We start from the raw sequence: 21281 nt of genomic DNA on the forward strand, positions 1-21281 counted from the left end.
AAACCCCTTGACCAGATTCTGTGGGGCCCCTTCCCAGATTTAACCAGCCATTCTCTTCCCCTGACAGAGTCCATGGCCTTGGGAGTCCAGGGGCAGGAGGGATCTGAAGCAAGGGAAAGGGGTGAATATAGGCCTGAATGTATCTCCATAAATCTGGGTTCTCACTGAACCTCAGAACTAGGGATGAGGCTGCCTTCACCCTTCTCCTGTATCTGAAAGCCAGAACCAGTCACTGGGGTAGGGGATGGAGACCCTTGGGCAGAGGCTGAAAAGGAGTTATGAATACTGGTGCCTCAGGTAGCTGCTTGGCAGACTTGGTCCCTAAAACCTGGCCCCTGTCCAGCTCGGAAATGAGCCCCCCGCCTCCCATTGGACACGGGATTGTCTCCGGGCACAGCTGACTCACAGCTGCTGGGCCTCAGCCCCTCCCCCATGGGCTGCCCTAAAGGAAGCCGGCCCAGGATCACCAAAGCAGACCTGGGGAGTAGGCAGAGGGCCTGGGGTCTGTGAAAGTTCTGGGTATGACTTTGGGGTGCCAGCTTGACTCCAGAGTCGTCATCTTAATCTTTTTCATAACTTCTAAGTTATAAATGTATATGTTGATGGTAGAAATTTGGGAACTATAGAGAAATATAAAGAAAATAAAATCACACATATTCCTACCATCTAGAAGCCATCACTGTCTATACTTTTACTGGTTTTATTCTAGTCTCTTGTTTAATCTATAAATTCATTTTTGCTTCATAAATGAGATCATTCTATACCTAATGCTTTGTATCCTATTTTTTTTGCTTACCATCATCTCCAGAGAATGTTCTCTGTGTGATTACAAGTTCCTTGAAAATCTGAGTTTTAGTGGGTATAAGTTAGCATAAAGTCCACAAGCTCCCCTCTCCCCCAAACACAATCCCCCCCTCCCCCAAACACAATCCCCCCCTCCATCCCCCAGTTTTCAAGAGGTCCTAATACATGGTCTGTGGAGCTATAACTGCGGTAACTTTTCCAGTCAGGGGCTTGGGACCTCTCAGAGGGCAAGAGGAGACTAGGCTGAGCCACGGGGACTCCCAGACCCATTCTGGGGGCAGATCCCTTCAGCTCTGGACCCTGCCGTACCCCCCCCCCCTTAGGCACAGAGAAACTGGAGAGGAAATTTTGCTTTCCTAGGGTGGGCTGTCCCCACCCTAGTCATGCATGAAGTCAGTATTCTGTCTCCCCTCACCTCCCATGTTCCTTAGAAATGGGTGTCCACGGTTTCTGAGGCTGCAGGCAGCTCCTGGCCACTCTGAGCAGCCTCAGCCATCCCAAAGCACCTCCCCAGCTCCCCTTGGTTCAGGCAGCCCTGGGCTTGGGCTCCCTTTTCCTGAGAACAACCGGCGGCGGGGTCAGAAGACAAAAGAGGACCTGGAGCCAACATTTGACGTTTGGAGTTACCTGCCCCCCACACCTCCCTACCTGGAAAGTGTCCGGGAGCCTCAGAATGACACCAGGGGGCACAAGGATGGGTAAGGCCCTGGGAGAAAGGGGCCCGCTCTTGGTGCCTGAACTTGATCCAGCAGAGACAAGGGGTCCCTGCCCTTCCCCTCCTCCTCAGCGACGACTCCTCTCCCAGGCCCTCCTCCCAGCCTCCCAGGTCCCCATCCTGATTGCATCCGCACCAGCCCAAAGTCTCTCCCAGGATCATCTCCATGTTTTAGAGCCTTGGCACACTCGGCAGTGATGAACCAATGAGAACTTTCCCACCCCATGAGGAAATCGCTAAGCCCAAACTCTAGAGGCAGGTCCAGTGACAGATACCCAGCCTCATGTTTAATCTAACCTGGCTCAGGGAAATAACGAGGCTTTGAAAGTTGTCCCCAGTCTTCTCCCACGGCCCAGTGCAGTAACAATTCTATCAATAGCTCACTTTGTACAGTACTTTAAACAGTGCACGTTCAAATACATTTTCTCATTTGATCTGCTTACACTGCTATCAGGTAAGTAGGACTGGTCTTATTTTCCTCGTTTACAGATGAAAAAACTGAGGCCTGAGGTCAGACTGTTGGGAATATCACAACTTAGGCCCTCTGATCTGTGGAGCCCCCCCACCCCCCAGCCTCTTTCTTGGATACTCAGCTCCCCGGGACACTGAGAGATCAAGTTCCTCTGTTTTGGCTTTCCATGCCTGCAGATTTCAGACGGAGGCAGCCTCTGGCTCTTTCAAACCTAAATGCTGCCGGGTCTTCACTCAGAAACAATTTCTCTGTCCCGGCATTTGTTTTTCTCAGTACATTCCCCTCAGTCGATTGTTGTTGGGAGGAAGGAGGGAGGAGCTCCTCATTTTGAAACCTCTCCTAATTGATTTCTCTCTGATGAGGTGCCGTAATCCTTTCTGGCTGCCCTTACTGCTTCTCCAGTTTCTTGAAACAGCCTCTCCGTACCCGTTCTCCTGGCCTCCCACATATTCCCTGGGCTCGAAATACCTCTCTCGATTTTTTTCTTGGCAGCCATCATCCATGACATGCTTATGACTCACACGTCCATCAGGAGAGCCTGCCTCCCGGAGCATGTACACAGGTGCACACAGGTGCACACACACACACTGGGGGGGTGTTCACCACATTCTGCTTCACCCACTCTGTTCAAGTCAGACTATGGTGGAGCAGCAGCTTCAAGGATGGATCTAAAGAATTCCGCCTGACGTGAGGCCTTTCTTGCCCAATCTATCAATGGCTTGTTGGGGGTTGAGGAAAGGTGTGAGGCCTGCTGTTTGCTCTTTGCTCAGCTTTGAGGCAGCTGGGGGAGACAGGCTTACCTGGGTGAACCTGACCCTGTGGCTAGGGAAGACACAGTCTCCTAGACTGTGGGCTACCTCTTCCTTCAAGACCCCCAGCCCCTTCACCAACCCGCTGACCAGGAGGAGAGCCACAGAGGCCAGGTGGGCTGAAGCAGATGCTTCGGGCCCCAGACCCCCGGAGCCGGGCTGGACCAGAACTCAAGCCTCTCACCCGAGCATTCTTGTCCCCCTTTTCATCCAGCCAGCTCTGAGGGAGGGAAGGAGATTGGCTGGGTGCAATGCAGTGTTTCTGGGGACTGGGGGTGGGGCTCAGGGGAGTCCATTCAAATTGACAAAAATAGAACATCAGCCTCATATCATTTTTCTCAAAACAAGATTTATTGAAGTTCTGTCGGTGAAAATCGCTGCTGTGTGGAACGCTTAACTTATAGATTAGATTACTCAGTCGTGCCTTACTACATTTTTCATTAGAAAAATATTGGCTGGGAGAGTTTGACCTCATAATCTCTGCATTTTAAACAATAACCAGAGGAAAACCAAATAGAAGGCACAAGTTAACGGGTTTCTCCCCCCCAGCATTTCCCCTGGGAGAGATTGGAGCGAGAGCCGGGAAGGGAACAGGAGCGGAATCTGCTGCGTGAGCAATTCCCCGTCTCCAGCCCACTCCCCAGAGGCCGCGGGAGGCGGCTGGGGGCGGCAGACGGAAGCTGAGCTGAGTCCTCGGGGCTTAGGCCCTGGCACATCCCTGCTCAGGTGGCCGGAGCTCTGCAGGGCCCCAGCCCAAGGAAGAGCTGTCGGTTAGCATATATCCATCCCAAAGACAAGACCTGAGTCCAGAATCCCAGGGCCATGGTGGGGCTCCATTTGGGCTGCTGGGGTGGGGGGAGAGGGCATGACTACCTCTCCATCTCCCACCCAGTGGGGGTCCCTCCTAGAGGGTTTTATGGAGGAGGGAGTGACTCCAAGGCTAGGCCAGCTGGGACAGTCTAAGCTGACGTCAGGCATTCTGCTTGTTCCTCTGGACCCAGGAGCAGAGGCTCCTGGGGAATCCTAGGCCTGAAGCCCTTGAGCTGAGGGCGAGCGTGGGGTGCTGGCCAGCTTGAGAGAAGGGGGACGCCCAGCTCCAAACAGATCCTTGGCCGCTTTATGAGAGCTGATCGGATTCCCTGGAGGACGGCACCCCCAGCCCTGTCTCTGTCTCGGTTTCTACTTTCTGAGGCTTTGGTGATTTCTAAGTTCTGACACAGTCATTAGTTACAAAGAGCAATTATTTTTTTTTGTCATTAAGTCATTTTTTAAATGGCTCCGGGCGACATCACAGAACAAAGAAACAAAATATCCATGAAAAGACTTAATCACAAATTACTAATTATTTCACCCCCTTCTCCCTCCCAAAATCGTGAAATCTGAGCCCCATGAAAAGGGAGAAGGTCTCCCCAGCCATGAGCTCGCCATGGCTCTTAGGCACCTAATCCATCATGGGGGGAGGGGTGTTTCCTGCCCCTCTCTGAGCCCCAGGGGAGGGGGTGGCAGGAGTCCTCCATCCCCAACCTTTGAAGTTACCTTCTGCCCATAGATACAGCCCCTCAGTGGTAGGGGGATTTGAAAATGAGTGGGGGGCCCCATCCAGAGCCCCTTACCTTGGGCCCCTCCTCCCAGGCCAGCAGTCTCCCCAGCTGGCATTCCACTCTGGGCCCTTTGAAGCCTCCTGGGCCACAGCAGAGAAGCCGCCCCCCTGCCGTGGGGCTCCTAGAGTCTCCAGCTGGAAAACAAACCAGAGGAGGAAGTAATCCTGGAGGGGAAGCCCCTGAGTCCCCAGACGTGAGGAAATAAAATGTATTTGACACCAAGATGTATGGGAGGAGGGGGAAGTCCAGAGTATGGGCCCCTCCATCCAGCCAGGCCTTCTCCTAGAGCTGACTGTGGTCTCCTTATCTGACCCTTGGTGAGTGAGAAGGTAGCTGCACAGAGGAAGCAGCAGTCATGGAAGCCCTGTCTAAGGCCAAGAACAAAGGTAGGTCTGCCAGCGAGGTGGGTTCTGAAGCAGAGCAGGCGTCCTAGGAACTTCCCACACCAGCCCCGTCTCTCTGCCCAACATGTCCAGTTCCCAGTGAGCAGCCTACGCTGAGCTTCAGCCATCAGTTCAGTAGTCACAAAGGGAAGATCCTGGGAAGGATGGCATTGCAGGGCCAGAGACAGGGCCACTGAGAAAGACAGGTATGTGTCCAGGGTAGGGGGCAGCTGTGGAGTCCCCAACCTCAAAACCCAAATATCCTCCCAGGCTCTCCTCACAGCTCAACTCTGAACCTGACTCCAGCCTAAACTCAACCCCAGCGTTCATCCGTGTAACACCATGCTCATCAAAACCTTACTATATGCCAAGCAACAGGACTACATCAGTTGCCAGGAGAGACCTAGATCCTACCTTCCTGGAGACCTAGTTTACTCTTCTTGAGTATCTTTTTACTGAGAAGACTTGGATAAAAGGGAAAGTCAAAGCCATGCCCAGTGTCCCATCCTAGCCTTTGCTCACTCCTTGGTTGTTTGGACGGTGGTCCTTGGTGGTTCTCTGACTCCCCATTCAGACCACTCCCTTAAACACAGGTCTTGTGTATCTCCTGTGTCTACCTCCCTGCCAGCCCTGCACCTGATAGAGGTGGAAATGGTCATAGGTGAAAGGAAAGAAGGAAGACGAGCAGGCTTTGAATAAACAGAACCACCTTAACAAATGTTTGCAACCATTGTTCCTATGTCGTATGACCAGTGAAGACCTTGAGTATAAATATGCAAATTATTGGAATCACAGTCACCGTCCCAGGCAAGAGAGCTTAGAATTCAAATAATCATTGTCAGCCACACAGAGTATGCCCTCTCCCTCTTTCTCATTCTTGTCAAACTGTCCTCTTTCTTCCCTCTCTTAAAACCTTTCTGACCAAGGAATGTCTGGCAATATGCTGGGACTTGGGCTGCCTTTATTAAAAGCATTTCTTTAAAAGGAGCAGGTTTTTCTTGGAAGTTATCTGCTCCACTCTCCTGCTGCCCAAGGCTCTAGTTCAGTGGTACTAGCCACTCCTCAGACCTGTAGAATGTGTGAACCTGGGAGTATGACCCTACTATGGGTGTAGCAGAGACTGCTGGTGGTCCTCCAATATCCACTCTCCACTTAAAAAATAATAAAACCCTCAAGTTTTAGCTGGAACCTAGCCACCCAGTTTAGGACTACATTCCCCAGACTCCCTTGCAGCTAGGTGTGTCCCGTTAACTTGATTCTGGCCAATGAGAGGCAAGCAGAAGTAATGTTATACCTTCTGGGCTCTGCCCTTAAAAAGAAGGAGCTGACCCTCCACATCCCCTCCTCCCCATTTCACTGGGTGTGAAATGGACATGGGAACTAGAGCATTCATCTTAGAGCTCAAGATGGAAGCTATGTGTTGAGGATGGTGAAGCAATAATAAAGGAGGAGACTGGGGCCTTGACACTTGGGATGGAGTTGCCATATCTGCTCTGGAGTGCTTCTGCTTAGACTTTATGGGAGAGAGAGAGACAAACTCATTATGTGCCTAACCCACTGTTATCTTGTAATTTGCTTCGTTTCTTTCCTTTTGCTTCCCTGAACAAAGGAAAAGCAAAGGATCTAAGGCAGCACTGTCCAACACAATGTGAACCATATATGTTATTTAAAAATTTCTAGTAGACACATGTAAATAATTAAAAGAAACAGGTGAAATTAATATTATCTTTTATTTAACCCAGTATTTCCAAAACGTTATTTCAGCTTGTGATCAATATAAACAATTATTAAAGAGATAGTTTCCATTCTTTTTCTCATGCTAAGTTTTCAAAATCCAATGTGTATTTACATTCCCATCTCAATCTGACTAGCTGCTTGTCAAGTGCTCAACAGCCACGTGCGGTAGCAGCGACAGGATTGGCCAGTACAGGTCCAAGGGAGCTGCCAGAGGCCGAACCAGTCAGGGACTGAGGACCAGCCCTGAGTCAAATACAGCAGCTGCAGTAACCACTGCTCCTACTGCTGCAAGGAGCGCCTTTTGGCAGTTATCCCATTTCCAGCCAGATGTCTGGCACACCCATCACGCTTTGGCTCCAGCCCACAAGGAAAAACCTCTATGCCTTAGTTTTCTATATTGGACCCTGGAGAAGGGCTATCTTAGGAAACAAGTAGACCCCTAGGAAGATAAGAAAGGGAAGGGAAAGGTGGAATATGGGTTACCCTCCAACCTCTACTTTGTAATCAGAACACAGTGGAACAGGAAAAACAGTGCAGGTCTGATTACAGAGGCATTAGGAGAAGGGGGTTCTCCCTCCCGGCTCAAGGAGACCCTGGGCCATGACGTGTCCCTCCTGAGCTTGCCTACAGGGTCAGGCTTACCTCATACCCTTACAGGGATTAAGGAAAGAACAATACCACATGAAGAGTCCATATTTACCAATGTAATCCTTGCTACCAACTCTCTCGTCTGGACAACAATTCAACATCCTTAGAGTTGTCACAGCCTTCTTCACTTGTGACCATAATTATTGTCACCATCACCACTGATAACTACCATCACCCCCCAAATGATTGCTCCTGTTACTGTGAGCTTCAATATCACCACTTCCTTCACCATGACAATTAACACCACTTACTCCCTTTATCACCATGGCAGTGATCATTAACAAATCATAACAACATTATGACCATTCATCACCACATTCCTGCTATTACCATAATCATACAACCACTATAATCCTCAACCTCACTGACAACCACTGCCACCATCACCACAATAAGTATGAGAACCTCCAGCATCTCCTTCACCTCTTCTTGTAAGGTCACCCCCAGGCTCTCCTTTTCCTACCTAGAAATCCTCAGAGTGTACCCCAAATTTCTACACGGTCAAAATAACCTCTTGTACCCATTGTGCCCCAGCATCCCCCTCACTCAACCATTCTTGCCTCAGGGTCAAGTTTTCATTGCTCTATTTGACTTTTCGGATTCTGGACTCTTGCCTGCCCTGCCCTGTCCATTGAAACCTGATATCCCTTTCTGCCTGCTTGGATTCTCTGACTTTTGGTCCCTTGGTTTATCTCTAACTCATGGCCACTTAACCCTGGGCATTCTGCCATCAGTTACAGAGGTCTTCTGGCTAGGCCTGGGGAGTTTGGCATTGCCATGCTCTCAGGGGACCAACATTTTGCCAATACGTTTTCTTGGATTTTTGCTGAGTGAAAACAGGCTGGATTTGTAGAGTTGGTCCCCGAAGGCTGGTTTGGTGACTCCCAAGCCCACAGGAAGCTGAGAAAAGGTATTTCCTGGCAGGATGTACCAACAGAGAAACCTGGTATATAGAAAAAGTCAGAGGAAAGAGAAAACGTTGGGGGGGGGGGGACAAGCTCTTTGCTCTCCCTGGTTTGTCCAATGGAGAGCACAATAAGACCATTGTCCTCATATATTTCTCTGGTTGAGCCCAGAAATAACAGGAACACTGCTCTTCTATAAAAAGCTTGCTGTAGATAAAGACCCTGGACATCCCACACCTATTCCGTGGACACAGAGATCTTGGGTCTGAAGCATTTTGGGAGAGGGGTCTCCTCTGGTATTAATAATGGCAGTGGCCATGTCAGAGGCAGCAGGAGCTCTCACCTCTCCCCACCTGTGCACTCTGGCTACAGTCACTCCAGTTACCCTCTTCCCCTCCCAGGGATCCACAGGTACCCAGGTTTTCTGCAAGTAGACAACCCCTCCAGTCACATGGGATTCATGGGGATAGAAAGGATGTGCATCTGGATTCAGTTCTGATCCCAAAGTGCAACTCTTTTCTTTTTTTTTCTTTTTTTTTTTTTTTGCGATACGTGGGCCTCTCACTGTTGTGGCCTCTCCCGTTGCGGGGCACAAGCTCCAGACACACAGGCTCAGTGGCCATGGCTCACGGGTCCAGCTGCTCCGTGGCATGTGGGATCTTCCTGGACTGGGGCACGAACCCATGTCCCCTGCATTGGCAGGCGGACTCTCAACCACTGTGCCACCAGAGAAGCCCCCAAAGTGCCACTCTTGATCTGATCATATATCCAAAAGGAATGGAACTCCAATCTCTAGATCTGAATGACAGTTACCAGAGGGTCTGAGGTAGGAAGAAGGGAACTAGATCCTTGTTTTGTATATTTTGAGGCCAGACCCTTCCCCATTGCCTGGCATAGGGCTCTGCCCAAGGCAAAATGGATTGATTTACTGCCTGTCTGCAAAGAGGATGGGTCAGTGGCTCCAAGACATGTGAGCAAGGCCACCTACACTTTGAGGACAGCCTAAATGCTCATTAAAGTGACATCCTCCCTCCCCAGATACTGGGGAAATGGATTGTGAAGTGACTCAGGAGGTGGCCAAGTGGGAGGGAAAGAAGCGGTCACCCTTGGCCATGACAAGTACACCCTTTGGTGATAGACATATCAGTTAATAAACGCAGCCTCCTCCCCATTTCCATCGACAGAGAAAAGGGGTAATTCCTTCCCCACTCTCTCATTCATTCATTTGTTCTACCTTTTTATTGAGCAATTACTGTGTGCTGAACACTGAGTGGGGCCTTGCAGACACAAAAATGAATAAGACTTGGTTCTTAACCTTAAGGAACCCACAGTCATCACTGAAAAGAGAGGAAGCAAAAAATGCCCCTGGCCTTTCCAGCTTGTCAAGGGTCAAACACATGCCTGAGCCAGTCCCCTTGAGAGGGCAGTGGGTGAGATTCCGGCAGGTAATGGATGAGTGTAGCTATGCCCTGACAGGGATATTACCTGCAGTTGGTTCCAGTCATCCATGTAGCCTGGAGCAGCTTTGAAAATTGGGAGAGGATGGTGTCAGGGGAGAGCAGGCCCCACCCTTCCATCCCTAATCTGTTCTGATCCCACTCCGAGGAGAAGCAGGGTATGGTCTCTTAGGGCCAGAGCAGAGAAAATATTTTTTACCTCTTCTCCTGGCTAGCCTGGTCTCTGCACAGGTTGGAAACCACTTCCAGTGGAAGAAGCACTGAGGGTCCTAGGAGAGAGGGCAGAGGCCAGAGGCAGGGGATGGCCTGCTCCTGAGGTCCAATTCCAGAGCAAACAGCAAGGTATCTGCCTTTCTAGACTCTGAAAGGTTGGACATGGGGCAGGAAAGGAGAGTAAAAAGTTAGGGTCCTCATGGGCTAGTGGATGGGCCTCCAGGGTCTGAGGGGCACCCTGGGACACTGTGTCTTAGGCTTTGTTGGGAAAGTTGAGGTCAGAGGCAGCCACCAAGTGAGTACAGCCCTCAGATCTGGCTTCATAGTGAGAGTCCCATTAGCACAGTCTGAGGTGGAGGAAAGCTGGCGGAGCATATGGTCCTACTCCCTCATTTAGAGGGGAAATTTAAGGCTCTGGTCACATAAGGACGACCACCAGCTCGGGTCTCTTCTGCTACTCTGACACAGAGCACCTCTCCTCCAAGGGACTCTCTGAGCACAAGTCCCCAGCTGAGCAAGCTCCCTCCTCGGTCCCTAGGGTACCAGTGTGAGTGGATCTTGGGGACCATTTCAGATTTTAGGGGCAGGGGTGGGGCTAGCTGTGTTGATGGCCACTTGGACTCTGGTGAACTCTAGACTCCTCCCATCCTCTGCCCCTCGGCCCCACTCAAGGGCACAGCTGGACCTCTGTCCTGAGCCATTTACCTCCTCTCAGCCCCAACCTGTGCAGCCCACTAGAACTTTCACGTTTCTCTCCCCTTCATGCCTTCTGAGTTCATTTTCTGTCTGTTCTTCTTCCAGCTGCCCCAAATCCATCCCCTTGGGCCCTTTTCATCTCTCTGCCCACTCCCGTGCATACCTCCCTCAAAATCCAGAGCCATGGGCCTCGGGAATGAGGCTAATGTGACACTGGCAACTCTGTTGCTTTCAGGAAGGCAGAGGAATCCTATGTCTACCTGAGTAAGTCACGTGGGGACCAAAGCAGCATTGGTGGTCTGAACCCGAGGGTGGGCTGTATGGTGTGTCACGGGCTGACTGGGGACTGGGGCCTGCACAGCCTGGGTAGGAGTTTCTCCTGAGTCCAGCTCTGAGAAGGGCTGCCAGGGCCCGGCGAGTCCTGGGTACCTGTGGTCCGACTCACAGAAATCTTCCCAGAGCCTCAAACGGGCCTTGAAGATGAGGTAGGGGAGCATGCAGGTGGGTGGGATAGGTTTGGCCCCTTGCTGTCCCTCTAGACAACGAGCCCAGTCCCACTGCTCCCTCCACCCTGGCCAAGCATAGTGCAGAGGTGAAGCTGGCCTCCTCCTCCTCAACTGTCCTCCTGTCTCCAGGCCACTCCTGTCCTTGGCCTATTTGGGAGTGAGAATTTAGGAGACAGGAGAGAAGAGCCTTCTGGGGATGACAATGACACTCACCCAGCAGATGTACACCAACACCTGGCTCAGGCCCACACTTCTGCAGACAGATACACACGTGTGAACACACACACACACACCCCTGTCCTGGTCATTCCTTTAATCATCCAGCAAACATTTATGGAGCAACTCCTCTGCCCCAGGCACTGGGCCAGGAGCTGGCGTTACGACAACAAACAAGACAGACCTAGACAAGTGGTCCTCGCCTGCACAGAGCTTACAGCCTAGCAGGGGAGACAGATAGTAGAGGCACACTTACACAAAGGTGGTAAAGACATTAAATCGTAATAAGTGAAGTAAGAGAAAATTCCATTGGACTATAAGAAAAGAGAGTAGGGTGCCCACCCAGGGCCTCCACTTGGAGTTCTGCAGACTGTGCCCTGCTCAGGAGAGCTGCACAGCAGCACGGCTGGGGGCTGCGTCTTCGTGGAGGAGGAAATACCTTTTTCTAATTCTCACAAAGACACCTCAGGGGTTGGCAGTGGCCTGAGATCTAGCTTAATCTTGGGGTCAGCTTCACATCAACTATCTCATTTCCAATCTCATGATGCCTCAAGGCCAATTTCAGGGTCAATCTCAATGTCACATACGCAGAGTGCACAATACCCTAGCATACACTTGCACCATCACACACAGGCTCACACTGGCTGAACACCTCATTACAGACTTGACTTTGACACTTAAAGAGTCCTCACAATCACACACAGATTCTCACACATGAACTGTCACATGTGCAGACACAGTCTCACTACAGTCACACATCATCCTTCACATCCTATTACACACACGGTTTCTCTCACACCGTCATCCATACACCCACTGGTTTACTATAGTTGCACATGGTCCCTCACCACCCGCCCTCTCTCGCACACACACTCTCTCTCTCGCACACACAGGCGGCCACGCTCCTGTTAGGCTTCTGGAGACAGGCGTGTGCAGCCCCTGATCACAGCTAAATGTCAGCGAGTCCCTCTCCTCCCAGTTAGAGATGAATTGTTGCTCAGGAGATATTTCATCCTTAATGCCTCCTGCTTGAACTGGAGCATGCGTCTCGAGGAGGTTACGTTTTCCCAATCCGTCTGCTGCCCCCCTGGCTGGCTCAGGGAGCTACCCTCCTGCCTCTCAGCTTTCATGGGAGTGGGGGAGGGCTCCCTCTCCCCTTACAGCCTCTCCTCATCCTTTCCCTTCCCGCCAGCTCAGCTCTTGGCAAAAGAACAAAGCCCAGGCAGCCGCCCAGGCCCCCTCCCCAGCTCCCTACACGGGAGGTGTCCCCAGAGCCCAGGGGCCATAGTCTGGCCACACCCCACCCCCATCCCAGCTGCTAGCTGCCTTCAGGGCCAGTGTAGACCCTGTGGTCTAGAGAAGAGTTGGGCATAGAGAGGGATATGGCATTGAGGGACACCCCTTCTTAAAGGTCTTCTGCATCTGCCCCCCTCCCCGTCATAAACTTAAAAAAAAAAGGCTGAGTGATGCTGGTGTGAGGGTAAACTGGTACAACCATTCAGGAGGCCAGTTGGGTATGATGTATCCACGGCCTCTACAGAGTGTATCCTTTTTGCCACAGCAATGCCATGTTTATGAATATATCATAAGGAAATAAGCAGGGATAGTCCAGACACTTTAGCTTCAAGGGGCTTATCCCAGCCTTGTTTATAAGAGTAAAAAATTGGAAACAACCTAAACATCCCACAGTAGGGATTGGCAAAAGCACAGCCATCAACAGAAAACCACGCAGCCATTAAAATGATGGTGTAGAAGAACGTTTAGCATCACTGAAAGGTATTCACACATAATGTTGAGTAAAACAAGCAGGTTGCAAAACAGTATGTGAACTAAATGCGATGTGGGAGCCTGGATGGAATCCTGCAGTAAGAAAAAGACATTAGTGGGAAAACTAGTAAAAGCCAAATAAAGTCTGGAGTTTAGTTAATAATAACGGACCAGAGCTGGTTTCCTAGTTCTGACAAATGTACCATGGTAATGTGAGATGTTAGCATTAGGGGAAACTGGGTAAGGGGCATATTGAAACTCTCTGTACTATCTTTGCAAGTTTTCTGTAAATCTAAAATTATTGCAAAATTAAAAGCTTAAGAAACCATCAGGTATATATACTGTGATCCCCTATTTCATTTTTTAAAAACATATACATCAATAAAATAGATAAGCAACAAGGATTTACTGTAAAGCACAGGAAGCTATATTCAATATCTTCAATATTATAGGTTATATAATAACCTATAATAGAAAATAATCTGAAAATATATATAACAATCACTTTGCTGTACATCTGAAACTAACACAATATTGTAAATCAACTACACTCCAATAAAAACATATTATATACATCAAAGTCTAGGAGAATAAGCATCAACATGTTAACTTTAGTAATATCTGAGGGGTGGGATTATGAGCACTTTTAATTTAATTTTGATCATTTGAATGTTCTTTTTTTTCAGCTTTATTGAGGTTATATTGACATATAACATCATATAAGGTGTGCAATGCATTGATTTGACACATGCATATAATGCAAATTTAGCTACACCTCCATCGCATCACATAATTACCATTTCCTTTTTGTTCTCACATTTAAGATCTACTCTCTTAGCAATTTTCAAGTATACAATATACTGTTAACTATTGGCGTTGGCCAAAAAGTTCGTTCGAGTTTTTCCATAAGATGTAATGTGGAGAGACCTGAACGAACTTTTGGGCCAACCCAATATAATCACCATGCTACGCATTAGATCCCCAGATCTTTTTTTTTTTTTTAAATAAAGGAACATGCACCAACTTGTGAAATCAAAAAAAAAAAAAAAAAAAAAACCCTGAAATGTCACTGGGGATGCTGAGAGCAGCTCAATTCTCAGTCACCCCACCCAGCCTCCTTAGTCCCTTGAAGGTCTTGAACCCAGCCATTATGGACAGTTTCTTTTACTTCTAATTCTAATTGGCATGACCACCCCTCACCCCTGGAAACTCCAGAATTTCAGGATCTGAAATTCTCTTCTTTGATCCCAATCTCCTATCCTTTAACCTGACTCATTCCCTCATTCCTGCTGGCTCGTTCTCTGGTCCCTTAAGCCCTCCATCTTCTCCCACTCCATCACTCCCAGTCTGGCTTTTCTTCCTCCTTTCCTACCCTGGCTCCGTATCAGTTATTTCAATGACGTGCTTCCTGCCATCCTGCTTACCAATCTCCAGCCTTAAGCAACACTGCCATCCACTTTTCTGGCTCCTACTCCTGGACACCCTGGAGCAGGTGAAAAAAACTGGCCCATTCATGCAGCCTCAACTCATCCTACACCAGTACATTCAAAACAAAACAAAGCAAAACAAAAACTTTCTCTTCATCTATAATTAACTCATTACAATTCCACAACCATTACAAACTTTCTCTGCAAGCCTTCCACTCTAACTTGACCAAGAATATGAAGCCCATTCCTCAAATAATATTCCCCTCTCCACCTGTCCCCAAACCCACCTGTCCACCCCAGAAGTTCCCTGGATCATCACTCACCCTTTTCCTTCCCTCCTGTCTCTGAGGAAGAAGAGTTCCTTCTACTTGCCAAGGACCCAACTGCTCCTGCCTCTTCCCAGAATTTTCTCCATGGAGCATCTTCTGTGTCTTGTCCATTTCAGCTCTCCCTCTTTCCTCTTTCTCCTGGATAAACTTTATGAATGAGAAATCACCCTCATCACCTCTAGTTCTTTGTCATTCACTCTCCCTGCAATATACTCACCACCCTACAGTCACTTGCGGTTTACTGTGACCCGAAAATAACCAAATCCACTGGCCATTGACTCTGTCTGCCTCACTGATCACGCTGCAGGATTCAATACCAGTTCCTCCCTAAAAACTTCCATCATCTCCAGGCCACTTACTCCTCTTGTTTTCCTCCTAACTTTCCGACTACTCCTTTTTAGTCTTCTCTGACTCCTTCCTCTCCTCCAGCTTTCTAAGTACAGGAATCTCCCGGGATTTAGTTTCCATCTCATTTTACTCTACCCCCTGCCCCATCGCAGGCAAGCTCACCATTCCTCTGGCTTCCACTAGCCATCTCTTTGGAAGAATCCCTAACTAACAGCTTCTGCGTTCCCATCTGGAATGTCCAACTTCCTGCTGAGCATCTCTGAGTGGATGTTCCAGAGCACCTCAAACTCACTATAACTACAATCATTATCTCCATCCCCTACCCCCCACAAGCCTTGCCTTCAAATTTCCACCATTCTTTCAAACAAGCTGAACACCTAGGAGTCACCTGGACTCTACACTCCCCTTTCCTTATCCTCCAAATCCATTCACTGGTCTGGTCTGGAAAATTCTATGCTAGCTCTGTCTCTTGCTCACAGCCTTTTGTGTTCTGTCTTCTCCGCCCTCATCTGGTTCTGGCCTTCCTTACCTGGACTATGGCAAGATCCTCATCCAGGACCATCCTGACTTTCATCCTGCCCCATTCACCATAATCCTAGCAGAGCAACAGCCCACGGTCCCTAAAGCTGGGGCAACCATAGACTGTATTATCCAAACTAGGATGCTTTTAAGAGTCAAAGGGGTCTCTGTAAAATAATAATAATAATAATAATGGCAACAACAATGAAACTTAAGAATAAAAATAATAATAATTATAGTGGGACAACAGGCATAAACTGGAACTGCCCTGAGCATATGGTCATCTTACTTAAAGCACCCATCTGATCACATTCCTTTCTTGCTCAAAGACCTTCCATAACTCCCATCGAATTAAGTTTAGATTAATGCTAGCATTCAAAAGTCCTACTTTTCCAGCCTCTGTCTCATGCACCCCACTCTCCTAATAAGAACTACTCACTGGCCCTTGGACATGACTCACGCTATCCCAGTCCCACGCCTGTGTTCATGTTCTTCCTTTCTTCTGGAAATCCTTGTCTTCAACTCTGGCCTCCAAATCCTATTCTTGTTTCAAGACTGGGACCACAAATGACCCTACATGAAGTCTCCCCTCATCCTTTTCTTGCACCTCTCTTGTAGCACTTTGCATTTCCTCCTTAGTAGAATATTATTTCTACTCTTGGCTCTATCAGAAATGCTGATCAGTGGCTGTACACAGCTCCACTCCCAACCAGCTCTTTTGCTGGACAGCTGCTTACAGTGTGGCCTGGCATTAAAAGATGAGCTGGGCCATCTGATTTCCTCTCCTGGGAATTTGAACTATGAAATACAGAGAGACTAGAGCAGTTAGCGGAGGTGATGTAGAGAGAGACTCAGAGAGGCCGGCTGGTCAAATGTAAGTCACAGTTATGAGAAATTATGAGGAAATCCAGGAAGCTCTTGAAGCTGCACGGGGGTCAGAAGCAGTTATGAGTTGGGGCCCTGGAGGCCAACCTGAGTGAGAATTCTGACTCCTCCACTTCCTGGCTTGAACCTGGGGCAGAGTACCTAACCTCCTGGAGCCTCAGTGTTCTCACATGTAAAATGGGGATAATGAGATTAGCTAACTCACAGTGTTCTTAAGAGGATTAACTGAAGCAAGCACGGAAACCAAACTCTCTGGCTTTCAGTAAGTGCTCAGAACTAGTTAGCTATCATTCCTTCTCCCCCTATAACAACAACAACAGTTTCATTAATATTAATGAGGAGAGACACACAGAGAAAAGAAGACCCTGTAGGGTGCCTTTTCACCTTACCATGAGAGAGAAGTTAGTGCCCAGAGCTGCCTAGGTCCATGTGCTTCCATATAAAGGCTCTCCTTTTTCTTGTGGTTACTCAAGGGAACCTCTGTTTCTTGTAAGCAGAAGGACCCCTGCCCAGACTCCTGTCTTCCTCTTTGGTCTGGACTTGAGCCCCTCACGGTCCTGGATGATACTCCGTCTCCTGCCTGGGCCTTGAACATAGCTCATGTTTAATGCTTGGTGAACAAATGAATAAGTTTCCAGGTCGTCTCTAAGGAACCTACAGAAAGGCCATTTTTAGGGGACTCAGAAATGCCAGGGGTACATATCTGGGGGAGAATCAGCCCCCTGGTTCATGGCCTCATCCCTCAAATTAGGGAAGAAGGCAGGCCAGGGCCAGGACCACTCTGGAGGACTGATGCTGTGGGGTCCCCTGAGTTCTGGCCTTGCCCACATGCTGCTAGGCCTTGCCTCTTTCTTTCCTACTCCCTCTGGCCCCAGGAGGAGGGGTTGTAGGGTCACAGGAGGGGCAACTGAAGGAAGAGAGCCGCTGGGTCAGGTTGCCAGTCTGCTGAAACAGGGCCAAGGCATCGCCTAGCTGCCTCATCTCCTCCCCTCCTCCCAACCCCGTACTCAACTCCAACCACACTCACATCTTTTCTGGCCCTTACCTTCACCATGCCCTTTCTTACTATGTCATTGTATATGCTATTCCTTCCCCCTCAGATGCCCTTCCCTGCCTTCACCTCCAAAGAAAACTTCTGGTCTTTTAAAACCCAGTTCAGAGCTGGCCTCCTGCTGGAATCTTCCCTGGATCTCCCAGATAGGGTTAAATGCTCCTGCTCTGTGCTTCTATGGTCCTTGTGGAGATTTTTATGAGCCAAAGCTCATCACTCCAATTACCAGTGTACTTGTCTGTCTTTCCCCGAGAAGGTCTCAAGGACAGGAATTCTGTCCTATTCATCACTGTGTCCCCAGCACCTAGCAAAGGATCTAGCACATAGTAGGCTTTCACTGAGTGTTTGTGGACTGAATGAATGAATGTATGAACAGATTAACAGTTTCTTCCAGCTCCAGGATCCCTGGATCCTCTTGTTTTCTCTTCTTCCCTGGCTGTCTTGGGCATTTCTTGAAGTCTTCTGCAGTCCCATGAACTATTTCTCCCAAAGGCACTACTATCCACCCCCGGTCCCAAGCGACATCTGGTGTCTACAATGCAGGACACTGCAGGGTTATGGGTCTAGAGAGTTTTGAGGCTAGGTATTTGGGGCTTAGGTACGAAGCAGGGACCACAAGAGAATGAGGACAAAGTGGTGCAGGTTGTGGACTTGAATGTCTTCACTGGCCATTTGGGTCCCGATGGGTGGGTCCAGGCTCTCTCTTCCAGACAGGCCTCTGACTGGGCTGCCGGGCATGGCTGCCACTTGCCTGCCCTCCTACCTTCCCGGGCCCACGGCTGACTGTCTGGCAGAGGCAGTACTGGGCCAGCCCAAGCAGACAGCCTTGCGCGATTGCTGGCTCCAGGCCTCCCAGCCCAGCTTGTAGCTCCCCCCAGAGTGGCGGGATTGATTGGCTGCAGCCGGAATGGGCACCAGTCTCCCTGGCTTGGACAGAAACGGGGCCATCTGTTACACCTCTAGTTAAAAGTACATAAAGTTGAGCATTTGTGCGCCGACAATACCACCCCTGACACCCTCCACGCGGCACAGCGCTCCGGCTCCTTGGCAGGCTCGCGCTCCGTGACAGGCCGGCACAGCAAGGCCTACACACTCATTGGCACTACGGCTCCACCCCCCAGCGGCCTAGCCCAGCTGGGTCCAGCCTAGAAGCCCTAGATTCCACCTGTATCAGAGGGTGGAAGGAAGGAAAGGGGATGGGTGGGAGGGTGTATACTGGTGGGCAACTCTTGCTCCAGCTCAGGTCTCCTGGGCTGCAGATGGGGCTAGACTTTAGTTCTGATTTGGGGGAACCCAGTACAGTTGCTCATGCCAGTCCTAGACAATGTGGCTTCAGGTAGGCCCAGGCTGACTCTGGGCTCACATCAGGCCTTGGGTTTCCTGGGCCAAGCCAATCAGAAGGGTCCATCTTGTTACCCAGTAAGCTCATGCCCCTTGAGTTTAGAGCCCCATGGTGGCATCTTACACCAACACAGAGGACAGCTTTGGATAAGGCCTTGGGCTTGGAGTTCTAGACTCTGATTTCTGGAATCTGGGATGTGGACCCTGACTTCTGAACCCCAATTTCTGGTCTCTGGCTTTGGGCCTGGACACTCAAGGCACTCCACAACCAGCTTTTCCCATTTATAGTCCTCTGTTGCTCTAGCTAGGCCAGCCTGCTCTCTCCTAAAACTGTTGTGAGCAGTTCTGCCTGCCTCTGTCCTTTTACTCTTGCTGCCCCCTCTCTCTCCAACCTGGAATTCTCTATTTCTTCCCTCCAGCCTCTCAATCCTTCCCATCTTTCGAGTCCTAGCTCTAGTTCCAGCTCTGCCAGGCAGACTTCTCTGGCTACAGGGCTCCTGCCTGCTCTGATCTCCCACAGGCCCCCTCCCCCACCTGAATGGTTTCTTATGAGGCTTGTCCAGTATGAGACTGGAGCGCCTCTGCACAGGTGGAACCTGGGCTGGACTTTATCTTGCCCACAGACTAGAACAGAGCTGGGAGCATGAGGAAGAAGGACGCTTTACAAGTGTTGGCCTGAACTCAGCTCAGCTGTTGGGGAAGGGGCATAATGACTGCAGAGGTGGTACTGGCTCTCCCAGGGGCCACCCTCAAAGCTCTGATGGTCACAGCATGGAAAGCAGATGGCCAGGTAGACAGACAGCTTTTGATTACTCATGTGTTTGTTTAGTACATATTTATTAAACACGTGCTATGTGCTTAGTCCTGTGTGGAGCATGGAAGAGAAGGAACGGTAAAAAAAAAAAAAAAAAATGAGATTAGACACAGTCCCTGACCTCAAAGAGCTTATCCATTAGTAAAGGCCACAAGACAAGTTCAAATAATAACTATAATGCAATGAACTAACCAAAATCAACAGAAGTGTCCTTTGTCTTACCCAACAATAGACTCTAAGAGCTGGAAAGGACCCAGAAGATCAGAGACTTTAATATCCATCCTCAGCCAAAAGACATTTATATACATTGCCTGAGATAATGTGGGTAAAGCTCTTACTTGGCACAAAATAAGCGATAGTAAAATGATGAAGATGACGATGATGGCAATAAGATTGATTATTAGCCTTCCCAGCTGGTTCAAAGCATACTCCACCTGTTGGGACCGCTCACTCCCACACAAGGCAGCTCATTCCATTGTTTACACTTCTACCTTTCGGAAAGCTATTCATTCACAATACTAAGGTGAAATCATCCTCTCTGTCCCCACTTGGCAACTGTGGTAATTCCACCTCTGGGACCACACAGCAGGCTGTGACTAGGGTGAGGCAAGTGAGATGCCCAAGCACAAAATTTCAGGGGTCGTACACAACACTGAGAACAAGTACCTCCTTAAATTTTGTGCCCTAGGCACCTTATTTGCCTCACCTAGCCCCAGCCCTACCACACAGTGAGTCTGTACCCATCCCTAGCCAGCCCCAGGTGGGAGCTGTCAGATTTCTCAAGTCCTCTTAGCCTCCAAAGACGCTCCTACCAGCAGCCTACAAGACGTGGGGTTACCTGGTATGGCCCCAAGGATGGGGAGATGGGGACAGAAGCAGACTGAGAATTACGGGAGGGTTTTAGTTCTAACTAGGGGGACTTACCTGCCCACTCCAATCCCTTCCTGCACAACACCTCCTTCTGGCCTGGCTTAGTGGCCCCCAACCCTTCCCCACAGCACTGGAACAAGGGACTAAGTAAGGCTGGTGTGCCCAAATCTGGGCCTGAAAACGAACACAGGCAAGTGGGTTCTAAAGGACATTGAGCAGTGGGCCTGGATATGGAAAGTCATGTGACTGTTTCTCCTTCTCATGGGCATCCCCAGGTAGGGTGTGTGTGTGTGTAGAAAGCAGAACGTAAGGCTTATGGAGGATTGGGATTGGGGAGTAGTGAGGGGAGAAATAGAGAGCAGGAGGGCTGGGGGAAGGAGAAGAGTGGAATCTAAAGACAGGATGATCTGCTGTGCTACTTTTCAGCTGGGTCACCTCAAACAAGCCACTTGAACTTCTGAGTCTCAATTTGCTAGCTGTAAATTGAACTACAAAGACTGTTGCCTACCCACAGGGAGGACCATGTCACCTACTGTGACAGGCCAAGATCCTTACTCGGTTCGGTCACGTTCATCAGGCTGGGGGTGAGGTCCAGGCATGCCGAAACCGTTGGGCTCCGCTCAAAGTGGAGTTGCACTCTGCTCCGCAGCCGGGACTGGGATCCAGACTGGGGGTCTCTTTCTCCTAGAACCACTTTTGTGGCCTCCTTGTTTCTCTCTGGCCCCCACCAACTCAGTCCCAACAAATCCTCGCTTTTTCCTTTGCGGT

The 21281-nt window shown here is 49.5% G+C and overlaps 1 long non-coding RNA gene across 1 annotated transcript in view; it reads right to left on the reverse strand.

The window, feature by feature from the left end:
• Positions 1–21281, reverse strand: part of LOC138842373 (uncharacterized) — a 31323-nt gene that overhangs the window by 758 nt on the left and 9284 nt on the right. The gene's annotated exons all lie outside the window — the stretch shown is intronic.

The sequence above is a fragment of the Globicephala melas genome, chromosome 16, assembly GCF_963455315.2.
Source record: "Globicephala melas chromosome 16, mGloMel1.2, whole genome shotgun sequence".
In the NCBI taxonomy this organism is placed as follows: Eukaryota; Metazoa; Chordata; class Mammalia; order Artiodactyla; family Delphinidae; genus Globicephala; species Globicephala melas.